Source organism: Nyctereutes procyonoides, unplaced genomic scaffold, assembly GCF_905146905.1.
Source record: "Nyctereutes procyonoides isolate TBG_1078 unplaced genomic scaffold, NYPRO_anot_genome, whole genome shotgun sequence".
Classification (NCBI taxonomy): Eukaryota; Metazoa; Chordata; class Mammalia; order Carnivora; family Canidae; genus Nyctereutes; species Nyctereutes procyonoides.
The window spans coordinates 50,314,960-50,338,582 of NW_026575140.1; the positions used below are offsets into that span (position 1 = coordinate 50,314,960).

The 23,623-nt window shown below is 38.0% G+C and overlaps 1 protein-coding gene across 2 annotated transcripts in view; it reads right to left on the minus strand.

The window, feature by feature from the left end:
• Window positions 1–1,093, minus strand: part of ZNF624 (zinc finger protein 624) — a 37,019-nt gene extending 35,926 nt beyond the window's left edge. The window contains exon 1 of one of the 2 annotated variants that reach the window (XM_055306124.1): window positions 1,018–1,093. The gene's annotated coding sequence lies outside the window, so the exon portion shown is untranslated. Of the gene's footprint in view, window positions 1–552; window positions 597–1,017 lie in introns of those variants that run through there. The other variant, XM_055306125.1, reaches the window with a different exon arrangement.
• Window positions 1,094–23,623: the final 22,530 nt, after the last annotated feature.

Below are 23,623 nucleotides of genomic sequence, written 5' to 3' on the forward strand. Positions count from 1 at the left end.
ATTTTCCAAGTAGACAAGTAGAAGGATCTATGTATACATAGGAGTTTGGTGTAGGAATAAATTCCGCAGTGGCTGTCCGCATCCCCAGGTTCTAACTTTGGTTTGGCTACTTTGGAAATACATCCATCGGCAAATCACTTGAACACAAGCTATTAGCAAACGACGCTTACCACACTGTTTTCTCATGCCACCTCTAACATTATGCAGGTATCTTTCTACAGGCCAACACTTCTCCAAAGTTGTAATTTCCGAGATACTTTTTTTTTTTCTGGATAGTGTGACTCTCCCCTACCCTCCCCGCCCCCCAACCCCGTCTTCCCAAGACTTGAGAAATTTCACTTGTGGGTGGATCCTAAGCCAGCTTTGTGGTTTTAAAATAATGAAGGGGGTCCACGTTCTTGCTGAGAACTTCAACGCCCTAGACCCGTCCGGCATCTCCCACTGACAGCAATGATGCCATTATTCCGTCCAGGGGAGACGAGCGATTTAAAAGTGACTCTCTGACATGCTATAAAAAGAGGCAGGGGGGAACAAAAAAGCTGCCTGCGTTACCGAAGGACAGGCGCTCATCCACCTGTCGGGTCACCAAGTGTGAAGCCATCACTGCCGGTTCAGACGCCGGGACGGAGACTCTCCTCCCTCCAGCCTCGCCCCCTTCCCCTAAGTGCGCTCCGGGGGCACCCCCCTCCCTCCTTCCCAGGCGCGGGACCGGGAAGAGGCAGGCCAGGGGCCAGCCGGCGCTGGTCGACCCCTCCTAGGCGGGGGCCCTGCTCCCGAGGCTCCCCGACCCCAGCGCCGCGTCGCCGCCGAGCGCACCGACCGCCCGGGAGCCAGGCCAGGGCGAGACCCCGCCGCCGGCCAGGCAGGAGGCCCAGCCCCAGGCGCCTCTCGGGTGGGCGTGTCGGCTCGGGGACCCGGGCGCTGCAGGGAACGGCCACGCCCCGGACGCCGCCAAGAGCCCAGCGCCGTGGGAGGGGCGGCGGGGAACCGGGGCCTGGCGCCGGGGGCCACGAGTACCTGGCTGCCGAACTGAGGACAACTGAGGGCACTCGCAGAGCAGGGCGGGAACGCTTCCAGCGATGGCGCCGGCTTGGCGGGGCTGGCCTCCAGGCAAGCCAGTGCGCCTGCGCAGCCGGGGCGGCCGAACTACAGCGCCCAGAATCCTCAGCGCGGAGTTTTTTTTCCTTTTTCATTTCTTCTTTTTTTTTCCTCCGTTTTTGTCTGCATTTAAGAGGGAATTGGCTGTGTTTATCGACAATTTGGGCGACCTAAAAAATCCAATCAAGTTGACAAACTTGTATGGAGAGGCAACATTTATATATCAAGCACTAGCATGAGGTAGGAGCAGCACCAAGAAGGATGACACTATCCCTTGACCCTGAACATTTCAGTGTGAATACAGAAATAAAGTCATTGACGGAAGATACAGGCTGTCTCTAAATTATCTAAAGTCTCGGATGCCAGTAGACCTGGTTAGAGCGTGTGCACACTTATGCGGGTCTTTCAAGTTCTTGACTGAAAAATCAATAATGCTTTCATGATAATGTTTTTTTTTTTTTAAAGACTTCATTTATTTATTAGTGAGAGACACACACACAGAGGCAGAGACACTGGCAGAGGGAGAAGCAGGCGCCACGCAGGGAACCCAACGCGGGACTCGATCCCATGACTCAGGATCATGCCCTAGGCCAAAGGCAGATGCCCAACCACTGAACCACCCAGGCGTCCCAATCTCTGGGGTTTTGGACTAGAAGTTTCTTCCCTCAGCTCATCCAGATTAAAACATAATTAACATTTATATTTATACTGATATTTTAATGTTTATATTGATATTTATTATCTTATTACATATTATATATTATAAAGCATATTTTCCTTTGCCTCAATTCCCTGATATTTATTTATTTTAAATTTATTTTATTTTTATTATTTTTTTAATTCCAGGTTTTAATATCCAGATCATACTTTCCATAGTGAAACAGACTCTGTAAGGGCTCTAGGGCAGTTTCCCTCAATGAAACCATTTCCTCCCTAACCCATTCCTACTCTGTGTGCCTTGGATTGTCTGCTGCTGTAATTGTGTATGAGACCCACATTGAGTGAGCCCCCTACATATGGCTACCACTAGCCAGGACCCTGCCATGGGGAGGCGACCTGCCCACCCTCCTGCCCACAGTGTGGAGAAGCCTCTTGGTGTGAAGGTAGGGGTGGCTGGCTTCCTGCACCCCTCACCTCCTGCACATACATAGTCTGTGAGACACATACAGAAAAGGGCCAGTTTCCTGGACAGGGGACCCCAAGGGGGAAAGATAAAGAGCCAGTCCTCACTCATCCCACCTCTCCCCAGCCACTGAGCTCAAGGAAGCTGTCATCATCATCTTCTACCATCTCCTTGGCAAACTCCAAGTCTTCCTACTTTTGCTCACACTGTTCCTCTGCAGACTCTAACTCTTTGTATGATTTGGGAGGAAAGCTCAGTGAAACTGAACATTGTCAAACTGGGCTCTTGGGATTATAAAGAGCCAGTGGATACCTTTAAAGGAGAAAGTATTACATAACCCAGTGACTCCTGAACTATGAAAGGAAAATAATATGTTGGGTTTCAAACTACTAGAGATAACAAATATATCTGAAACAACAAAAAGAACCCCACTAGATTAGATTAAGAGCCGATTCAACACTGCAAAAGAATCATGTATTCAAAGATGCAGAAATAAAAACTGTTCAAAATGAAAAACAGGGAGAAAAAAAGAATGACTGAACAGAGCAACAGTGAGTTATGGTACAATATGAAGTAGCCTAATTATGTGTAGCTAAAATCCTAGAAGGAGGGGAGAGAGTGAGGAAGTAGAAAAATATTTGAGGAAATAACTAAATACTTCCAATTTTTTAAAAGATTTTATTTTATTTATTCATGAGAGACACACAGAAAGGAGAGAGAGAGAGAGAGAGGCAGAAACACAGGTAGAGGGAGAAGCAGGCTCCATGCAGGGAGCCTGACGAGGGATTCAATCCCGGGTCTCCAGAATCAGGCCCTGGACTGAAGGTGGCGCTAAACTGCTGAGCCACCCGGGCTGCCCCAATACTTCCAAATTTGATGAAAATTATAAATCCACAGATCTAAAAAGCTCAGTGAAATTCAAAGAAAACACATAAAGAAAATTACACCAAGGCACATCACAATCATGTTGCTACAAATCAATAATAAAGGAAAATCTTAAAAACAGCTAGAGGAACAAAGATATCTGTTTATTGCATTCAAAGATAATTTATCAGAAAAAAAGAAAGAAAGAAAGCCAGAGGACAATGGAGCACTTTTAAAGTACTGAAAGAAAAAAAAAAACACCTGTCAGCCCAGAAATTTATACCCACCAAGATATTGTCATAAATGATAGAGGGGTGAGATGGAAAAGGCACACTTCTTTCTGTATCTCCCACTAATTACAGCTAAAAGCTCTTGATGTTATATATGTAATACAAATTGAGAAGGCATATTAAGGTTAGACAGAAAGCAGCCCAGCTAGGGATCTTGCAACCTGAGGAAAGATGCAGTTATAAGTTTTCTTCATTTTTGTTTTGCTTCATATACCCCGACCTGGGTGCTGGAGGAGCTGGCAACCCAATATGCTAATGGGCACAGACAAAAAAAAAAAAAAAAAAAAAAAAAAAAAAAAAAGAAAGAAAGAAAGAAAGAAAAGAAAGACAAAAAGCAAGCTCTGAGGAAGCCTGTCTTTCTCCAACCAAAAGACCAAGAAAAGGGCAGCCTAGAATATCAGAAAACCTTTAAGAAAACAATCACTGTGCTTCAGCCAAGTATCACAGAAAAACTGGTCCCACCTTATCCCCAACATCATAGACTGAAATGGGCCCCCCTCTCCCTGCAGGGATAGTGTCAGAGAAGGCAGTGTAGGAAGCTGCAACTTTTATTCCCACCCACCTAGTAGTATTAAGCCTCCTCACACACAGTGTTAGTAACAGCTATATGGAAGTATTAAGGGAATGACTCTCCCCTCCTAGACAAGGTATTTTTAATGGTGATGACCTAGTGGGGAGCCTGAAATTCTACCCCTGCCCAGCAGTAGCAAGAAATTCCCATCCCCAGAGCTATCGACAGAAGCTGAGTCCCTTGGACTCCCATTTGCACAGAATAGCACAGTAGTGAACTTTTTTCTGCCACCAGAGTGGTGTCAGGGAAGGTATGCTAAAACACAAGATTCAGATGAAAATCTAGAGTGTCATAGTCCTCAAAGTGTCTCCAAATTTGGGTACAGACATAAATCTTCACATTCAAGGAGGTAAGAAAATGCTAACTAGGATAAACACGAAGATGTGCAGTCTAAGATGATAATCAAACTCCTGAAAACTAAAGATGAAAAAGAATCCTGGAAGCAGCAAAAGAAAAAGGACAACAGACCAGCAGCAGAAAAACAATTCGAATGCCAGCAGACTTCTCTTAAAAAACTGTGGAGGCCAGGGGCACCTGGGTGGCTCAGTGGTTGAGCATCTGCCTTTGGCTCGGGTCATGATCCTGGGGTCCTGGGATCGAGTCCCATGTCAGGCTCCCGGCCTGCTTCTCCCTCTGCCTATGTCTCTGCCTGTGTCTCTCATGAATAACTAAGTGAAATCTTTAAAAAGAAAAGAAACTGTGGAGGCCAGAAGGAGCTGAAACAAAATTTTTCAAGTGATGAAAGTAACTGTAAACCCAGAATTTGAATTTAATCTGTGACAATGCAGTGAAAATTCTTCCCATCATGTTTCTACCCTTGTACTGCAATTTAAAGGTACATCGGAATGAGAAAATACGTTGATATAAAATGTGTTAAAATGCATTCTGAAGATGAACCAAAAACTATTTGATGATAACAATCAACAATTTAAAGCAGAGACACTGGAACAGAAGCTTAAAGTGAAAGAATGAGAAGCATCATGGGTTAAAATAGATGATCTAGAAAAAAAATCCCCAATAGGTAGTATATAGTCAAGCAAGTGCCTTCTGATTGCAGTGATGACAGGATGGTCTTTACTTGAAGATGTGAACATGTTAAGATAGTGCATGAAGAGGTTTGCCAGGCACAGAAGGTTCAGAAGGATTGTCCTCTCTTGTACCCTGGCAGTCAGAGCTGGTTCAGAATATGCCTAGCCAAGGAAACCTTGGACGCTCACAGCGGAGTTGCTAAGCTGATTTCCCAAATAGGCATTAGATTTTCATGGTGGAATGTATCAGGCCATGGGGATGCATTTTCCCCCCTGGATTCTGTAGAAAAATACATACTTTTTTTGTGCCATACAAATCAGTTACACTTGAAAGTCAGTTTTCTTCATCCTAGTTCCATAGGAAAAAGAAATTTCTGCATTAGCTCAAAATTAGGTATTCAAAAAGTAGTGAATTATCAGATTTCATTTTCATAAGTATTTCACCACCTTTATTGAGTTATGGTGTCATCATAACCTCAGTATATTCTTTTTTTTTAAGATTTTATTTATTTATTCATGAGAGATACAGAGAGACAGACAGAGACACAGGCAGAGGGAGAAGCAGGCCCTGCAGGGAGCCCGACGTGGGACTTGATCCCGGGACTCCAGAATCATGACCTGAGCTGAAGGCAGACGCTCAACCACTGAGCCAGCCAGGTGCCCCAACCCCAGCATATTCTTAAGAATATTTCACTTAATCAGAGCTATAGAAAAGCAACCTGGTCATCATCTTAATGTTCCCCCAAATGGAATTTTTGACAACTTAAAAAAGATGGTTCTATGATATCAGTACTTTTTAAAGTCTACCTTTAAACATTGAAAAAAAATACATTTGCATTACCTTTAAATGTACAATGTAAAATTTTCAAAGGTACACTTTAAAAAGTACTGCACATTTAAGACTTTACAATCCTGGAAATTATTTCCACGTGATTGTTACCAGCATTAAAAACATCATAGAAATTCCTTTTGTGTTCTAACAGAACTCATTGGAAAGAGTAATGTGGCAGTACTTAGCTACCATTCTTTTTTAGAGTATTTCTTTACTTTTGTTAATGACATACATGTATATATACCATGTCCAACATCTTTTATGCATATCCAATGACTTGTTTCTAACTCTTTCATATAGCACCAGGATTTCAGGAGTAAGAGAGTTAGAAAAAAAAGTATTTATTTATTCAAAAGCTTTTGAGAGAGATAGAGCAAGAGAGAGCACGATGGGGGAGGAGACAGAGAAGTAGGCTCCCCACTGAGCAGGGAACCCAATGTGGGGCTCAATCTCAGGAACCTGAGATCATGACCTGAGCTGAAGGCAGATACTTAACTGACTGAGCCACCCAGGTACCTCTGAAAGTTTTATTTTATTATTTTTTAAAGATTTTATTTATTCATGACAGGCACAGAGAGGCAGACACATAGGCAGAGGGAGAAGGCTCCCTGAGGGGAGCCAGATGTGGGACTCAATTCCAGGATACTGGGATCGCAACCTGAGCCAAAGGCAGATAGTCAACCACTGAGCCACCTTGGTGCCCCCCGAAAAATTATTTTTAAAAATCTTTCTTTACTTTGACTGAAATTGGAATTAAAAAAATTTATTTTTATTTACAGATTGTTTTCTTACTCAGCCTTGTTGTTCTTGAACTTAAATGAACAGAACTCTTGAATATAATAAAAAATAATCTTTAAGAATTCCATATTTTCATATAAGGTTAGAATGAGATCATTTTAAGTTACATTAGTTCTTGGCCTAATGCAAACTGCAGCTGCATTTAGGCATAATGTAACAAAAATAATATTTTTTTAACAAAAATAATCTGTGTGCAGCATTACCATGATATTCAAGCATTGTCTTAATATGGATCTAAGAGTTTAAAGAAGGCAATACTGAAGATGATTTTAAATGAATCTTCTTTTTAAAACGGTACACACATTATAAACATTTTGAAAATGAAATACAAGTTTTCATCTTCAAATGTGTCTATATATTTCATAAATTTATCTTCATGTATTGAGCTTTTGTTCTAGATGGAAGAATATGAAAAAATCTTTAGACTTAGTGCTTTGTCTAGTCTTTATCTTCCTCAGAGTAGACATTATTTTGACTTTTTAATTTTTGCTTGAAAGCTATTTTAGATATCACTGTTATTTTTTTTTAAAGATGTTATTTATTTGAGAAAGAGAGAGCATGAGTTGGGAGGGGCAGAAGGAGAGGAGGAAGCAGATGCTCCTGCTTGAGCATGGAGCCAGTCAGGTGCCTCCCCATCTGTGTAATGAGATTAAAACATATATATATGGCCCAGAATAAACATGTTATATCTCTTGTTTCTAGGTGGCAAGATTTAGATTGTTTACTTAACATTTTTCTCTATTTTTACACTTATTACAATAAGAATGTTATGTCTACAATAAAACACAAGGCTATTTTAATTTTTATAAAGACTTGGAATAAACAAAAATTACAAAGTGATTATTAGGGGACGCCTGGTGGCTCAGTGGTTGAGAATCTGCTTTTGGCTCAGGGCGTGATCCCAGATTTCCAGGATCGAGTTCCATATCAGGCTCCTTGCATGGGGCCTGCTTCTCCTCCCTCTACCTGTGTCTCTGCCTCTCTCTCTCTCCGTGTCTCCCATGAATAAATAAAATCTTAAAAAAAAGTGATTATTAGGGTGGTTGGGTTACAGGGAATGCTTTCTTTTTTCTATCTTCCTTAGAATCTAGCAATATAATTATATAGATTTTAGAAGATAAAGTTAATTTTTTAAAATTTTGCACATTTTATTTTCTTTCTATACATGTTAGATTATCTACGTTTTTATTTTTCAAATTAATGTAATTCTTTAAGAGAGTGATGAGCCAAAGGCTTTTATTTTAATTCCCAATTTTGAAGTTGAATACTTACTTCCGCAGTTCACTCTGCTACATTTGTTGTACTAAAAAATTGATTTCCAAAACGTTTTTGGTATTCAGTGAAAACTTAAAGAATGATATTAGGAAAAAAATTCCATGTCAATTATGGTTAATCTATTAACTCTAAAATTTCTGGTAAGCCATAAAACTGGATATATAATTAATTTCCCATCTTTGTTATAGTTGTAAGTTTCACTCTCCAGAATTTTTAAAAAAGATTTTATTTATGAGAGATACAGAGAGAGAAGAAGAGAGATAGGCAGAGGGAGAGGAAGGCTCCCTATATGGGACTCGATCCCAGGACCCCAGGATCATGACCTGAGCCAAAGGCTGATGCTCAACCACTGAGCCACCCAGGTGCCCCATCTCCAGAATTTTTTTTTTTTTTGATGAATAGGAGTTGTAAATAATTCCTGAAGATTTACCTTCTCATGGTAATTAAATGTACAGAATATATGTTAGCATGTATTCTCTGGGAACTGACATCGTATGACATCTTGTATTCCTTACATTCATACTCTTTGCTATGTTTGCTGATGTATGGTAAGGCTTGAGCTACACCTTAAAGCTTTTTCACATTCATTTATAAGATTTTCCTCTAGTAAGTACTCTATAATGTAAAGTCAGAATTACTCCTGAAGGTGTTCCCACATTCCTTTCATGCATATGGCTTCTCACTGGTATGAACTCTCCAACAAATGTAAGCTGTACACTGATAAAACTTTCCTGATGTTCCTTCTCTTCACTGTGTGTTCTCAAATGCACAGCAAGGTAAGAACCTCTTCTGAAGGCCTTTCCACATTCATCACATTTGTGGGGTTTCTCTTGTTTGAATTCTCTGATATTCTATAACATATATCATCTGGCTGAATGCACTTCCCATAGTCATTACATATAAGTGGTTTCTCCTGCATTAGTATTCTTTGATGGACATGAAGCCTGAATTATCAGCGAAGACTATCACATTTATTACATTTGTAAGGTTTCTCACTGGTATGAGATAATTTATGCAGACTGAGCTGAGACATGTTAGTGAAAGATTTCCTACATTCATTGTATTTATGGTTTTTCTTCATTATGGGTCCTCTGATGTATAATTACTCCTGAAAGATTTCCCACAATAGGTGCATTTACATGGTTTTAATCCAGTGTGAACTTTCGCATGTTCTGTGAGACTTACCATTTGAGTGAATGCTTTCTTACATTCAGTACATTGGTATGTATGGTTTCTCCCAGTACAAATTCTGTGGTGAAAAATTACGTATGATTTTAGCCTGAATGATTCCTTGCATTCATTTTAGCCTTATGGTTTCTCTTCTGTATGAATTTGACTATGAATAATAAGAGATGAGGAATACAAGAAAGCGTTTCCACATCCACTGCATTTATATGGTTTTTCTCTAGTATGAATTCTTTGACGTACAGTAAGTCTTGATTTATTTCTAAAGGCTCTCCCACATTCATTACATTTATATGGCTTCTCCTTTGTATGGATTCTCTGATGTTCTATTAGGTTTTCTGTACAACAAAATGACTTACCATATTCATTATATTCATAGAGTTTCTCTCCAGTGTGCACTCTAACATGCAGAGCAAGGCTTGAGTTACTCCTGAAGACTTTCCCACATTGTTACATCTATTGGGTTTCTCTCCAGTATGAATTCTCTGATATATTGTAAAATCTGGGATACTCCTGAATGCTTTCCCACATTCACTACATTTATAATGGCCTTTCTTCAGAATGGGTCCACATGCACAGTAAGGTATGAATTATTACTAAAAGTTTTTCCACAATCACTACTTTTGTAGGGCTTCTCTCCAGTGTGAATTCTTTGATGCTTGGTAAGTTTTGAGGTTTGACTGAAGGTTTTAACACATTCATGAGGTATATAAGGTTTCTCTCCATTATCAATTCTCAGATGTTGGGTAGGGTGTGCACATCAGCTGAAGGCTTTTCCGCAGTGTACTGATAAGGGTTGTTTTCAGCATGAATTTGCTGATATGCAATTAATGTTGAAGAAACAGTGAAGGGTTCCCCACATTCATTACATTTATAGGGTTTTCTTATATTGATTAAGGTATGCTGGTTGACTGACAACTTTCCCACTTTTATCACATTCATATGGTTTCTCTTTAGTATGCATTCTCTGGTGTTGAGTAAGTGATAACCTAAAACTAATTCCACATGTATTATATTTTTAAGATTCCTCTTTACCATTAATTATCTTACCTATTTTAAGTCTAGGCCTGTTCCATATCTCTGCTACCTTTAGTAGTCTTGAAAATTGTCTTGCCCACGTAGATTCCTGATTGAACAATTAGCTTAGAGTTTTCTTTACAACTTTGTCCACATAGATCGCTTTTGTGATGACTGTCGTCTGTAAGAATTATCTGTTCCTGAGAGAGAATAGACTTCAACAAGAAGTAACTTTCTCCAGTGAGAGTATTTTTTCTATGGGTGATTATTCTTCCATTTAAATTTTCTCAACTATTTTTTTTAAAATTTATTTATTTATTTATTCATTAGAGACACAGAGAGAGGCAGAGACAAAGGCAGAGGGAGAAGCAGGCTCCATACAGGGAGCCCAATGGGGGACTTGACCCCCTGACCCAAAGATCACACCATGGGCAGAAGGCAGACGCTCACCCGCTGAGCCACCCAGCATCCCTAAATTTTCTCAACTATTTTGTCTCAATAATCTGTTATCTCTTTCCTGCGATTCTCTTAAAATAGAGTCCCATGGGTCATTTTTAATGAATCTTCCTATTATGGTCCCCTAGCAAGTTTCTTCTTCACAAATATCTGTTGTAGGAACAGGTTGCTTAGTTTGGGGGTTGATCTTCCAGCCTGAAAGAGATGGAAAAAGCAGATTATTTCCAATGCAAAGGGGAAAGTTAACTGCTGTAATGTAAACATGATCATGAACATAAAAAGGATCTGCTTTCTACTACACAGTTATTATTAAAATGACTTCCAATCATCTGTTTAAAGCATAGAAACATCACAATGAATTTTTATTTTATTAGCTTTTCTCCCACATCCACCTACACATGGAATATAATATAGCCACAAAATATTTTTAAAAGACCTAAGTATTATACTAGATATTTTAAGGTTTAAAAAATAATATAAAAGCAATATATGAAGGTATATAAAATATAATTCCATTTCTTTAAAACAATGACCATTGTCCCCACATGTGAATATTTATGTACATATATATGTGTGTATTTGACTACAGGAAAAATTTGTCATCATGAAGGGGTACATATGAGTCATAAAGAAAATGACAGAAGAGAGAAAAACAAAAAAGATGGAAGAGCTACACATGGGTTAAAAAAAAAGATGGGAAAGACTAGCATTTCTCTCATCCTCTAACAGGAGAGATCATTAAAAGGAATCATTCATTCACCAAATATTTGTTTATTGAGTGCCTACTATATGCCAGACAGTATCTAAGTGTTAGGGATAGGACAATGAACAAAATGAATAAAGATCTTGCTCTCATGAGCTTACATTCTAGTGAAGGGAGTTCAAAAACAAATGTACAAACAAGAATATATCTAGTATGGCAGAAGGTGATAAACTATGGAGAAAAATAAAATAAATAAAGAAGGAGAAGAGAATATGGAGTGGTGGGGAGGCTTAAGAGTTGGCAATTTTAAACAAAATCATCAGGGGAGGCCTGAGAAGGTAACCTTGAAGCAGAGACCCAGAGGAAGTGAGGGAGCCAACAAGAATATATTGGTGGGAAAGAGTGCTACAGGTAGAAGGAACAAAATGCCTGGAAATATGTGCCTGCTTGGCACTTAATATGAGTAACAGTAGAGATAGAAAAAGTTTGAAGAAAAATGAGCATTCTGAGAAAGCAGTCTGAGGGAAGGGCTTGTGCGAAAGCAGTAAATGAAGGCAGTGAAGACAAAGCAGCAGCAGAAGAAGCTGAAAGTATAAGTTAATGACATATTATGGGAAAGAAATGGTTGAAAGAACAGGGGCTAGGGGTATAAACCAACTTACACCTTCCAAATGAGTATTTGGTGAAGCACCTCTTACTCCACAGTCTGGCATAGTTAAGTCTCGATGCTATGAAGGCCCCCATTTCTAGTAGGAGAAGGAAGAACTGACCAGTGGCTCGGGATGTAGAAACTTCAAGGCAAGTATGAGAAAATTTGGAGAGTGAGGCACTTGAGATAAAAGATACAGGGGATGCCTGGGCGGCTCAGCGTTTTAGCGCCGCCTGCGGCCCAGGGCATGATCCTGGAGACCTGGGACTGAGTCGGGCTCCCTCCATGGAGCCTGCTTCTTCCTCTGCCTGTGTCTCTGCCTCTCTCTCTCTCTCTCTCTCTCTCTCTCTCTCTGTGTGTGTGTCTCTCATGAATAAATAAATATAATCTTTTTTTTTTTAAAGATACAAGTGAATAGAGAAAACTAATACGGATTACAGTAGAAGGGCCTTTAAAATTAGGCAAGGACAATTCCTGGGCAAGGAAACAATATGATGTGATGTGTGCCAGACTGGAGTAAGGCAGCACCACAACCAGTGAGACCCAAAAGAGCTGATGCAATAAGGTAGGCAAGAAAAAGAAAAAAAAAAAAAAAGGAAAGCCTAGAGATAAAAGTAAGGCAGAATCCAAGAAACATGGTTAAGGAAAATACAAAGAGGTTAATGAACAGAGTAAATTCAGGCAAGAATGGAATGAGGTAAAAGCTGCCATGGGGGGGGGCACCTCGTGGCTCAGTGGCTGAGTGTCTGCCTTTGCCTCAGGTCATCATCCTGGGATCCTGGGATAGAGCCCCACATCTGGCTCCAGTCTGCAGCTGGCAACTTGCTCAGTGGGGAGCCTGCTTTCTCCTGTCCCTCTGCCTGCTGCTTCCCCTGCATGTGCTCTCTGTGTCAAAAAAAGCAGATAAAATCTTTTAAAAAAAGAGTGCCATGGTTTCCTCTAGCTTTGAGGAGTGAAACAAAAGTGTTACCTCTGACAAAAGGGGAAACTGAGGTTGGAGCCATGTGTCTCCTGCTTTCTTTCTCTGGGAAGGAAGGAGAACAAATGAAAGGAAGAGGATATGTTTAATAAAACCATGTTTAAATATTTTGAGTTTGAAGGAATAGTGAGAAATGAAATGGAGGTGCTTAATAGAGAGTGTCATTGCGGCAAAGAGAAAAGAACTGGACTCTGGTGTCCTCAACACAGAAAGGCCAATTAAAACTCACTGAATAGATGAGCTCAGTAAGTGTCTTTAGGAAGGCAGTGTGATGTGGCTGTTACAAGTATGAACTCTAGGTCCAAATTATCTGTGTTTAAATCTCATCTCTGACTTTATCTGGCAAGTTAAATCTTTTGTGGCACAATTTTTTTTTTGTTAATAAAATGACATACCGTAAGAGAGTTGCTATGAGAATTAAAATAGTTAATAGTATATAAAATGCTATCTGTGGGAGCCTGGGTGGCTCAGCGGGTTAAGCATACTACTCTTGATTTCATCTTCAGTCATGATCTCAGGGTTATGAGATTGAACCCCATATCAGGCTCCATGTGGACCTGCTTAAGATTCTTTCCCTCCCTATCCCTTTGCCTCTCCCCTCCCTACCATGCACATGCTCTCTCTCTCTCAAAAAAAAGTGCTATCTTAATATTTATTAATACTATTATTAGGACAGAGTGAGTGGCCAGTGGGCTTGGGAGCCACATGTAAGAAAGGGCTGGGAAAAGGAAAAAATAGAAAGGAAAAACACTTAAGAGGAGGAAATGAGCAAGACTAGTGAAGTGTTTCAAGAATGCATATATAATGTAAATATCCAACAACTGGAGAACTAAATTATAGTATGTATGAAATTGTAATGACTTAAAAAATAGGAAAATATTTAGTCACTCATGAAATTGTGTTATATAAAGTGAAAAAGACCTACAAAATTCAAAAATGAAAGATGTGCTCCCATACTTTATATCACCTTTTATTAAATAGAAATTTATTCCTGTATCTCTGTATATAAGATATGTATCATCCATGCTTTTGTGCATAGAAAAAAAGTACAGAAATATATACACTATATTATCAAAGTAGTTATTGCTGATCTGAGGATTTTTCAATGAGTTAAAAATTTATTTGTGGGGGGCAGCCCCCAAGGCGCAGCGGTTTAGCGCCACCTGCAACCTGGGGTGTGATCCTGGAGACCTGGAATCAGTCCCATGTCGGGCTCCCTGCATGGAGCCTGCTTCTTCCTCTGCCTGTGTCTCTGCCTCTCTCTCTCTGTGTCTCTCATGAATAAATAAAATCTTTTAAAAAATTATTTGCATTTGTATAATCAGATAAAAGTAATTAAAAAGAGAAGGGAAAATGAAACACAGTAGTCAAGGTTGGTAAAAACTTGAAGGAGTAAAGCTCAATGGCTTTTGGTTGAAAAGTCATGACTTTTAAGACAGAGGAGTTTTAGAACAGTTGCAAGGAAAAATTAAAATACACGCCAGGACGATGAACAGAAGCTCAACATCCAGAAATGTAGATACAAATTATAAGCTTATGAAGCCTGACACTAAAAAGTTTTTATTTATTTATTTTTTTAAAATTTATTTTTATTTATTTATGATAGAGAGAGAGAGAGAGAGAGGCAGAGACACAGGCAGAGGGAGAAGCAGGCTCCATGCCGGGAGCCCGACGTGGGACCCCGACGCGTGACCCGATCCCGGGACTCCAGGATCGCGCCCTGGGCCAAAGGCAGGCGTGAAACCCCTGAGCCACCCAGGGATCCCCCAAAAGTTTTTATTTTTTAAAAAGATTTTATTTATTTGAGATAGAGCATGCACTAGCGGGCGGAGGACAGAGGGTTAGCAGAAAGTAGACTCTGCTAAGCAGGGAGTCTGACATGGGGCTCAATCCCAGGACTCTAGGATCATGACTTGAGCTAAAGGTAGACATTTAACTGATTGAGCCATTGTCTGATGTCAGTTAAATCAGACATTTAACTGATTTAGGCACCCCTAAAAGAAAAATTCAAAAAATAACTAGAAAAGTCACATCAAATAGAAAAAGATTTTTTAAAAACCCCACCAAATTTATATGCATGTATGAATACAGAAAGGAAAGTATACCCAGAATAGGATCAGACTGAGGTTTCTGCTAGGAATCAAAGACCCAGAAAAAGCAGCATGAGATGAAATGAGATACAGACAAGTAAAGAATATCGAAGATCAAAAGATGGATCCTTTCCCTGTGAAACAGCTATGACAAGAGTTAACTTAAAATTTTTTTTTTCAAAAAATAAAAAAATAATAAAAATAAAAAAAAATTTTTTCCAAAAGACGATTTTTTAAACACTAAGTGAGGGTGTCACTTGCAATGAACCTTAACATCCTGGTTCTCATCTTTTTACCTGGATAGAGGCTTCTTGAAATCTGTCTCACCATCATCCAAGGTTCTTTTCCTGCCTCCAACTAGAAAATCATGTCTGGTTTGGAAACTGCAAGCCTTGTTCAGGAAAAAAGGAAATGGGACTTGACCATGTTGGTAACAAAAAGGCATTCCAGAATTCAGTGAGGTTATCAATCTTTTGGAAGGTGTGGCCAGTATAAGGAATTCCATTTCATTACGAAAGTATCTGGGGAGTACTATGCTCCCTAGGATGCTGAAATACACTGTGTCACAGAATGAATATAGGTCAACTCTCCCTACTCCCCAAAAGGGCAGAATGGAAATATCTTACAAGAGATTTTAGTAGAGATAGTCCTAAGTCTTGAGATTATTCTCAGGTATGACTTTCAAGGTAAGCCACTGAAAACCTAAATTTTTCACTTATGAAGAACAGAGTTTTTACTTGGAAATGAGGGATAGAATTATTCCATAAAGGATCCATAAGAAATCACAAATCCCTGAACCCTAAGCTCCATTTGGTCCAGGAGAAAGATGAAGAGTCACAGAAAAGAAACTATTCTTACCCAGAGAGACTAGGTTCCTGATTCCTAGGTATAGATTCTAGATTCCCTTGTGTAGGGTCCATTAACTTCTATCCTTCCCAGTGGCCACATTCCTGAATGCCATTGATTCCTAAACATCAAGTATATTATAACAATACAATACTATCCATTACATAGCTTATTAGGAAAAAAAATACATATAGTATCAATAGGGAGATTCATTCAAACAGAAAATCCTTCATTTGGAAGGGAGCATACAGGTCATTTAGTCCCATTTCTAAGAAGGTATTTGAATTTGAATATCCTCAGCAAGTAGTCACCTAATCTCCACCTAAACTGCTCCAAGGAGTAAAACTTGTTATTTTTAAAGACAGTCTACATCATTCTCAGAAGCTTTTCATGATTAGCATAAATGTTTATAATCTGAATAAAAATCTCCCTTCAAGTAACATTTAGTCACTGGCTTATGATTTGAAATTGAAAAGTATAAGTTTCTTCCTTCACTAGTTTAAAATTTTGTTAAATATATAAGACACAGAAGAATATCTACAAAAAAACACTATAAATTGAACAACAGTGTATGCCTACCTAGCTTACAAAAATAAAACATTATCAGTACATTAAAAATCACCCATGTGTCCTCCCTGGATTTTATCCTTGCAGAAGTAAAACCTGTCCTAAATGTTTTGTTAAATATTTCCTCGCTTTTCTTTATAGTTTTATAGTTTAACCAAATGTATATGTATCTCTAAACAGTACACCAATTAATTTTTCTTTTACTTTAATATTATATAAATCAATTGTATAGATCAAACTTAAATGACCATCAATTTAATATACACTACTATGTGCATAAGACGTTATATATAAATCTAATGGTAACCACAAATCAAAAAGTGGTAATAGATAACGCAAAAAATAAAAAGAAAGGAATCTATTTCACAAATGAAAGCCAGCAAACCATGAGAGAAGAAAGGAACAGAGAACTGCAGAAAAAAACTGTAACAAGTAATAAAATGTACATACCTATCAATAAATACTTTGAATGTAAATGAACTAAATGCTCCAATCAAAAGACACAGGATGACAGAGTGGATTAAAAAAAACAGACCTAGCTACATGCTACCTACAAGAGATTCTTTTCAGGCTTAACGCCATATGCAGATTGAAAGCAAAGGGATGGAAAAGCATTTATCGTGCAAGTGAATGTGAAAAGAAAGCCACAGTAGCAATATTTATATTGGACAAAATAGACTTTAAAACAAAAACTTTCATAAAAGAGAAACAAGGCAGCCCGGGTGGCTCAGTGGTTTAGCACTGCCTTTGGCCCAGGGCATGATCCTGGAGACCTGGTATCGACCTTCATGTCAGGTTCCCTGCATGGAGCTTGTTTCTCCCTCTGCCTGTGTCTCTTCCTCTCTCTCTCTCTCTCTGTCTGTCTCTCATGAATAAATAAATAATAAAATCTTAAAAAAAACAAACAAACAAAATCAAAAGGAAACAGCTTTGAATGACACAGCAGAATACACATTCTTTTCAAGTTTACATGGAACATTCTCCAGAATAGATCATGTTAGGTCACAAGACATGTCTCAACAAGTAAAAAAGACTAAAGTCATACCATGCATGTTTTCCGACCATAATGCTGTGAAACTAGAAATAAACCACAAGACAAAAATCTAGAAAGAACATAAACATATGGAGGTTAAATAACATGGTACTGCACAATAAAGGGCCAACCAAGAAATCAAAGAGTAAATAAAAAAAAAATACACAGACACAAATGAAAATGAAAAGACAATGGTCCAAAATCTTTAAGATGCAGCAAAAACTGTGCTAAGACAGAAATTTATAGCAATACAGGCCTACATTAAGAAGCAAGAAGCAGGGGTGCCTGGGTGGCTCAATGGTTCAGAGTCTGCCTTTGGCTCAGGTCATGATCCCAGGGTTCTGGAATCGAGTCCTGCACCAGGTTCTGTACAGGGAGCCTGCTTCTCCCTCTGCCTATGTCTCTCTGTGTCTCTCATGAATAAATAAATAAAATCTTTTAAAAAATAAAAAAGAAGCAAGAAGCATCTCACATAAACAACCTAGCATTATAAATTAAAGGAATTAGAAACAGAAGAACAAACAAAACCCAAAACCAGTAGAAAGAAGGAAATAATAAAGATTAGAACAGAAAGAAATAAAACAGTAACTAAAAGAACAATAGAATGGATCTTTGAAACCAAGAGCTGGTTCTTTGAAAAGATGAACAAAATTGAAAAATGTTTAGCCAGACTCAACAAAAAAGGGGGAAAGGTACTCAAACAAAATCAGAAATGAAAGAGGAGAAATAACCCAAACAGAAATACAAATGGTTATAAGAGCGTATTATGAAAAACTATATGCCAGCAAATTTGACACCCTAGAAGAGAGAAATTCCTTAAAACAAATAACCTTCTAAAATGAATCAGGAATAGAAAATTTGAACTATCAGCAATGAAATTGAATCAGTAATTTTAAAACTCCCAACAACCAAAAGACCAGGACCAATGGCTTCACAGGTGAATTGTACCAAACATTTACAGATGAGTTAATACTCATTGTTCCCAAAGTATTTCAAAAAATAGAAGAGGAAGGAAAACTTCCAAATCCATATTTTGAGGCCAGCATTACCCTGATACTAAATCCAGAAAAGACATTGCAAAAAGAACTTCATGCTGATATCTCTGATGCAAAAATCCTCAACAGAATATTAGTAAACCAAATCCAATAATACATTTAAAAAATCATTCACCATGATCAACTGGGATTTAAGGATGCAAAGGTGGTTCAGTACTCACAAATCAATCAGTGGAATGCATCACATCAGCAAGAGAAAGTATAAAAACCACATGATCATTTCGATAAATGCAGAAAAAGCATTTGACCAAGTACAACCATTTATGATGAAATCCCTCAAAAAGTAGGTTTGGAGGGAACATACTTCAACATAACAAAGCTATGCATAAAATACCCACAGCTAACATCATCTCATTGGTGAAAAATAGAGCATTTCCCCTAAGATCAGGAATAAGACAAGGATGTCCACTCTCATCACTTTTATTCAATATGGTCCTAGAAGCCCTAGTCACAGAAATCAAACAAGAAGAAATAAAAGGTATCCAAATTGGTAAAGAAGAAGTAAAACTTTCACTATTTGTAGATGGCATACTATATATAGAAAACCCTAAAGATTCCACCAAAAAATTACTAGAACTGATAAATGAGTTTAGTAAAACTGTAGGATACAAAATCTATATACAGAAATCCATTGTACTTTTATGCACCAATAATGAAGTAGCAGAAAGAGAAATTAAGAAAATCCCATTTTCAATTATACCACACACACACAAAAAAATCTAGGGATAAACTTAACCAAGGAGGTTAAAGACCTGTACTTCGAAAACTATGAAACATTGAGGAAATCAAAGATCACACAAACAGGGCAGCCCAGGTGGCTCAGCGGTTTAGCACCACCTTCTGTCCAGGGTGTGATCCCAGGGACCCGGAATCGAGTCCCATGTCAGGCTCCTTGCATGGAGCCTGCTTCTCCCTCTGCCTGTGTCTCTGCCTCTCTCAATCTGTGTCTCTCATGAATAAATAAATAAAATCTTAAAAAAAATAAAAATCACACAAAGAAATGGAAGGATATTTCATGCTTATGGAGCGGGAGAACAAATATTGTTAAAATGTCCATACTATCCCCATAGCAATCTACAGACTCATGCAATCCCTACCAAAATACCAACAGCATTTTTCACAGAACTATAACAAATCATCCTAAAATCTGTATGGAACCACAAAAGATCCTGAATGGCAATCTCAAAAAAGAACAAAACTGGAAGTGTCACAATCCCAGATTTCAAGATATACTACAAAACTGTAGTGGTCAAAACAGTTGGCACAAAAATAGACACATAGAACAATGGAACAGAGTAGGAAGCCCAGGAATAAACCCACAAAAATATGGCCAATTCATCTTTGACAAAGGAGGCAAGAATATACAATGGGAAAAAGAGCCTTCACCAAATAGTGTTGGGGAAACTGGATAGCTAGTGCAAAAGAATGAAACTGGACCTCTTTCTTTCACCATATACAAAAACAAACTAAAAAATGATTAAAGACTTAAATGTGAGACCTGAAATCATAAAAATCCTAGAAGACTGCATAGGCAATAATTTCTCTGACATCAGCCATAGTAACATTTTTAAAGATAGATCTCCTAAGGCAAGGGAAACAAAACCAAAACTAAACTATTGAGACTACATCAAAATAAAAAGCTTCTGCACAGCAAAGGAAATAATCGACAAAACCAAAAGACAATCTACTGAATGGGAGAAGATACTTGCAATTGGTGTGTCTAATAAGGAGTTAATATCCAAAATATATAAAGAACTGATAACACCCAAAAAACCCACATAACCCTACTAAAAATGGGCAGGAGACATGAGCAGACATTTATCCAAAAAAGACATTCAAATGGCCAATAGACACATGAAAAAATGCTCAACATCACTAATCATCAGGGAAATGCAAATCAAAACCACAATGAGGTATCACCTCAAACCTGTCAAAATGGCTACTAAAATCAAAATCACAAGAAACAACAAGGTTTGGCCCAGTGTGGGACTCAATCCCAGGACTCCAGGATCGCGCCCTGGACCAAAGGCAGGCGCTAAACTGCTGAGCCACCCAGGGATCCCCTATTTATTTGATAGAGAGCACAAGGAGAGAGCAGCAGAGGGAGAGCATGAAGCAGGCCCCTCACTGAGAAGGGAGCCTTCCAGGACTGAGCTGAAGGCAGGTGGTAAGTGAGCCACCTAGGTGCCCCATTCCACTTCTGATAGAAGTTCTACAGTGGGTAAAATGCTATCAAATAGTATTATATGTCAAAATGAAATTGTGAAAGGAAGAGTCAACCCATATCATCAACTTCATTGTTGTCTTATTTTAAGAAATTGCCTCAGCCACCCCAATCTTCAGCAACGTCCACCCTGACTTGTCAGCAGCCATCAGCACTGAGGCAAGATCCTCCACCAGCAAAAAGATAGGGACTTGCTGACAGCTCAGATGATGGCTATTTTGACATAATGCTATTGCACATTTAATAGACTATAGTGTAAGCATAAATTTATATGTATTCAAAAACCAAAAAATTCATTGGATTCACTTAATTGGAACATTCATTTTATTGAAGTTGTCTGAAACTTAGCATCCCATATCTCCAAGATATGCCTATAATGTCTTTAATTCTATGATATATGATATTACCATTGCCACTCTTAATTTTTTTTTGTCTGTTTGGTTGATAGTGGTATCTATAGCTACCATTTTATATTTTAGGGGAAGTAAGAAAAAGAGCTATTTTTAACTATTCTAACTCATAATAGGAAATAAAGCCATAAATGTCTGAAAATACATTCAATAATGAAAATTAAAACAAGATATTATCACCTGGTAAAATTACAAAGTCTGGTAACCTCAGATTTATTTTTTTTTTTTACTTTTTTAGAAAGGGAGTAGGTAGCTATTTATTTTGTAAATTGGTTATAGTCACTTTACAAGAAATTTGGCAATATTTATTAAAACCAAACATAAGTATATCTATCTATCTATCTATCTATCTATTTATTTATTTGTATATCCTTTTAATTTGCATTTCTACCTCTGTAGAAACATTATCCTGTGTTCACTGTACTAGGCTAGGCTAAAAATGGAAACAAACTAAATGTATGTTAATAGGAGAATGAATAAATAAAAGTATGGTGTAGTCATATAGTGAAACACCATACTGTACCTAAAGAAATGTTAAAATTAAATGTGTCGACATGGGTGATTCTCAAAAATATATTAAAAATAAAAAACAAGACACTCCTGTCTGGCTCAGTCAGTGACACAAGTGACTCTTGATCTTGGAGCCTACTTAAAAATTTTTTTAATTTGTTTTTTGAAAATAAAAAAGTTGCAAATTAGACACAGTATAATGCTGTTTTATAAAAATATATCTATATGCAATATTATGTGTTTTTTGGAGTAAGTATATGTAAAAGTATTTTTTATACTTTGTTATAGAAAAGTTTAATGATATACAAGAGTTGAGTGAATAATCAAATGAACTTCCATGTACCCATCATCAATAACATTTTGCCAATTTTGTTTTATTTATCCTTTTCCCATTATTTTTATAAGACATTGTATCACTTGTAAATACTTGAGAATGAATCTTTAAATTATAAAGATGTAAAAACTTCAATGTAATTACCATGCCATTATCAACAATTCCTAATATAATTCTCTTAATTAGTATTTTAATATCTCTTCCTGATTATCTCAAAGCTATCTTTTACAGTTGGTTATTTAAATCCAAACCAGGTTCACACAGAGTTTCATTTTTTTATGTCTCTTAAGCCTCATTTATTCTGTAACCATCTCTTCTTTTTTCCCTCCTCAACAATCATTTGTTGGAGAGAGTGTCATTTTACTGTAGAATATCCCACATTATGGGACACCTGGGTGACTCAATGGTTGAGCGTGGGCCTTCAGCTCAGGGTGTGATCTCAGGATCCGGGATGGAGTCCCGCACTGGGCTCCCTGCAGGGAGCCTCCTTCTCCCTCTGCCTGTGTCTCTGCCTCTCTGTCTCTCACGACTAAATAAATAAATCTTTAAAAAAAAAAAGAATATCTCACATTCTGATATGGCTGATTTTGCTTTTTCCTACTGTTTACATTGTACTGTTATCCTCCAGGATTTCCTGTAAACTGGTAATTGAATCTAGAGAGGCCTAATTATATTTAGGATCAAGTTTTTAGCCAGAATTCTTCTTAGATGATGCTGTGTACTTCCTACTGCATATCATAAGGCTAATTTCTAGTTGTCTTTTCTTGGTGCTAAGATTTATCAGTAGGTTCAGGCTGTAAAACTATTTTGGAAAATTCTAAAAATATATACTCCAGTGACAACAGTAGTTCCACAGAGGAAGATAAGGAAATTATATTAAGGGTGGTAATCAAAGAAGTCTTTAGATTTACCTGTGAAGCCTGTGGTTTTTTCAATTGAAAACTGATTTATATTTTATTTTTATCTTGTATAAAATACAATGATTAAAGAAAAGTGGACAAAAAAAATACAAAATTTCACAACAGGAAATGCAATGCTCAATAAACATGAAAAGGTAGTATCAGCAATCATCAGTGAAATAAAAATCAATTTCATTAACTAATTTCATTCATTAAGAAAGTGATATAATAAAAAGTTCTAACAATACCAGATGTGACAGGATGTGGGGAAGTATTGCTAGTGAGGGGGTACCTGGGTGCTCAGTGGTTGAACACCTGCCTTTGGTTCAGACTGTGATCCCCAGCAGGATCCTGGAATCAAGTCCAGCATGGAGCTGCCCACAGGGAGCCTGCTACTCCATCTGCCTATGTCTCTGCCTCTCTCTGTGTCTCTCATGAATAAAATCTTAAAAAAAAAAGAAAAAATATTGCTGGTGAGTCTAGACAAATAATAAAGAAAAAGAAAACATATAAGGGTATAACAACTGTAAAGACAATTTGGTGGTAAATACTTATATGTTTAAAGCCTTATGCTTTTGACTCAGTGATTCAGTCAGTGACTTGACTGTGTGTGCTGATGCCCGGTAAAGGGATTTGGGCAACTAAATTCCTTCAGTTTTGGGGTTTGGGTTAACTTATTTTAAACAGGGCAAATCATTCCGTTTCTCTTTCTTCCTCTAACAGGAAGAGTCCTCTGCCAATCACCAGCTAAATGACCAGCTACTTCCTGCTCCTGTGTCAGATTCTT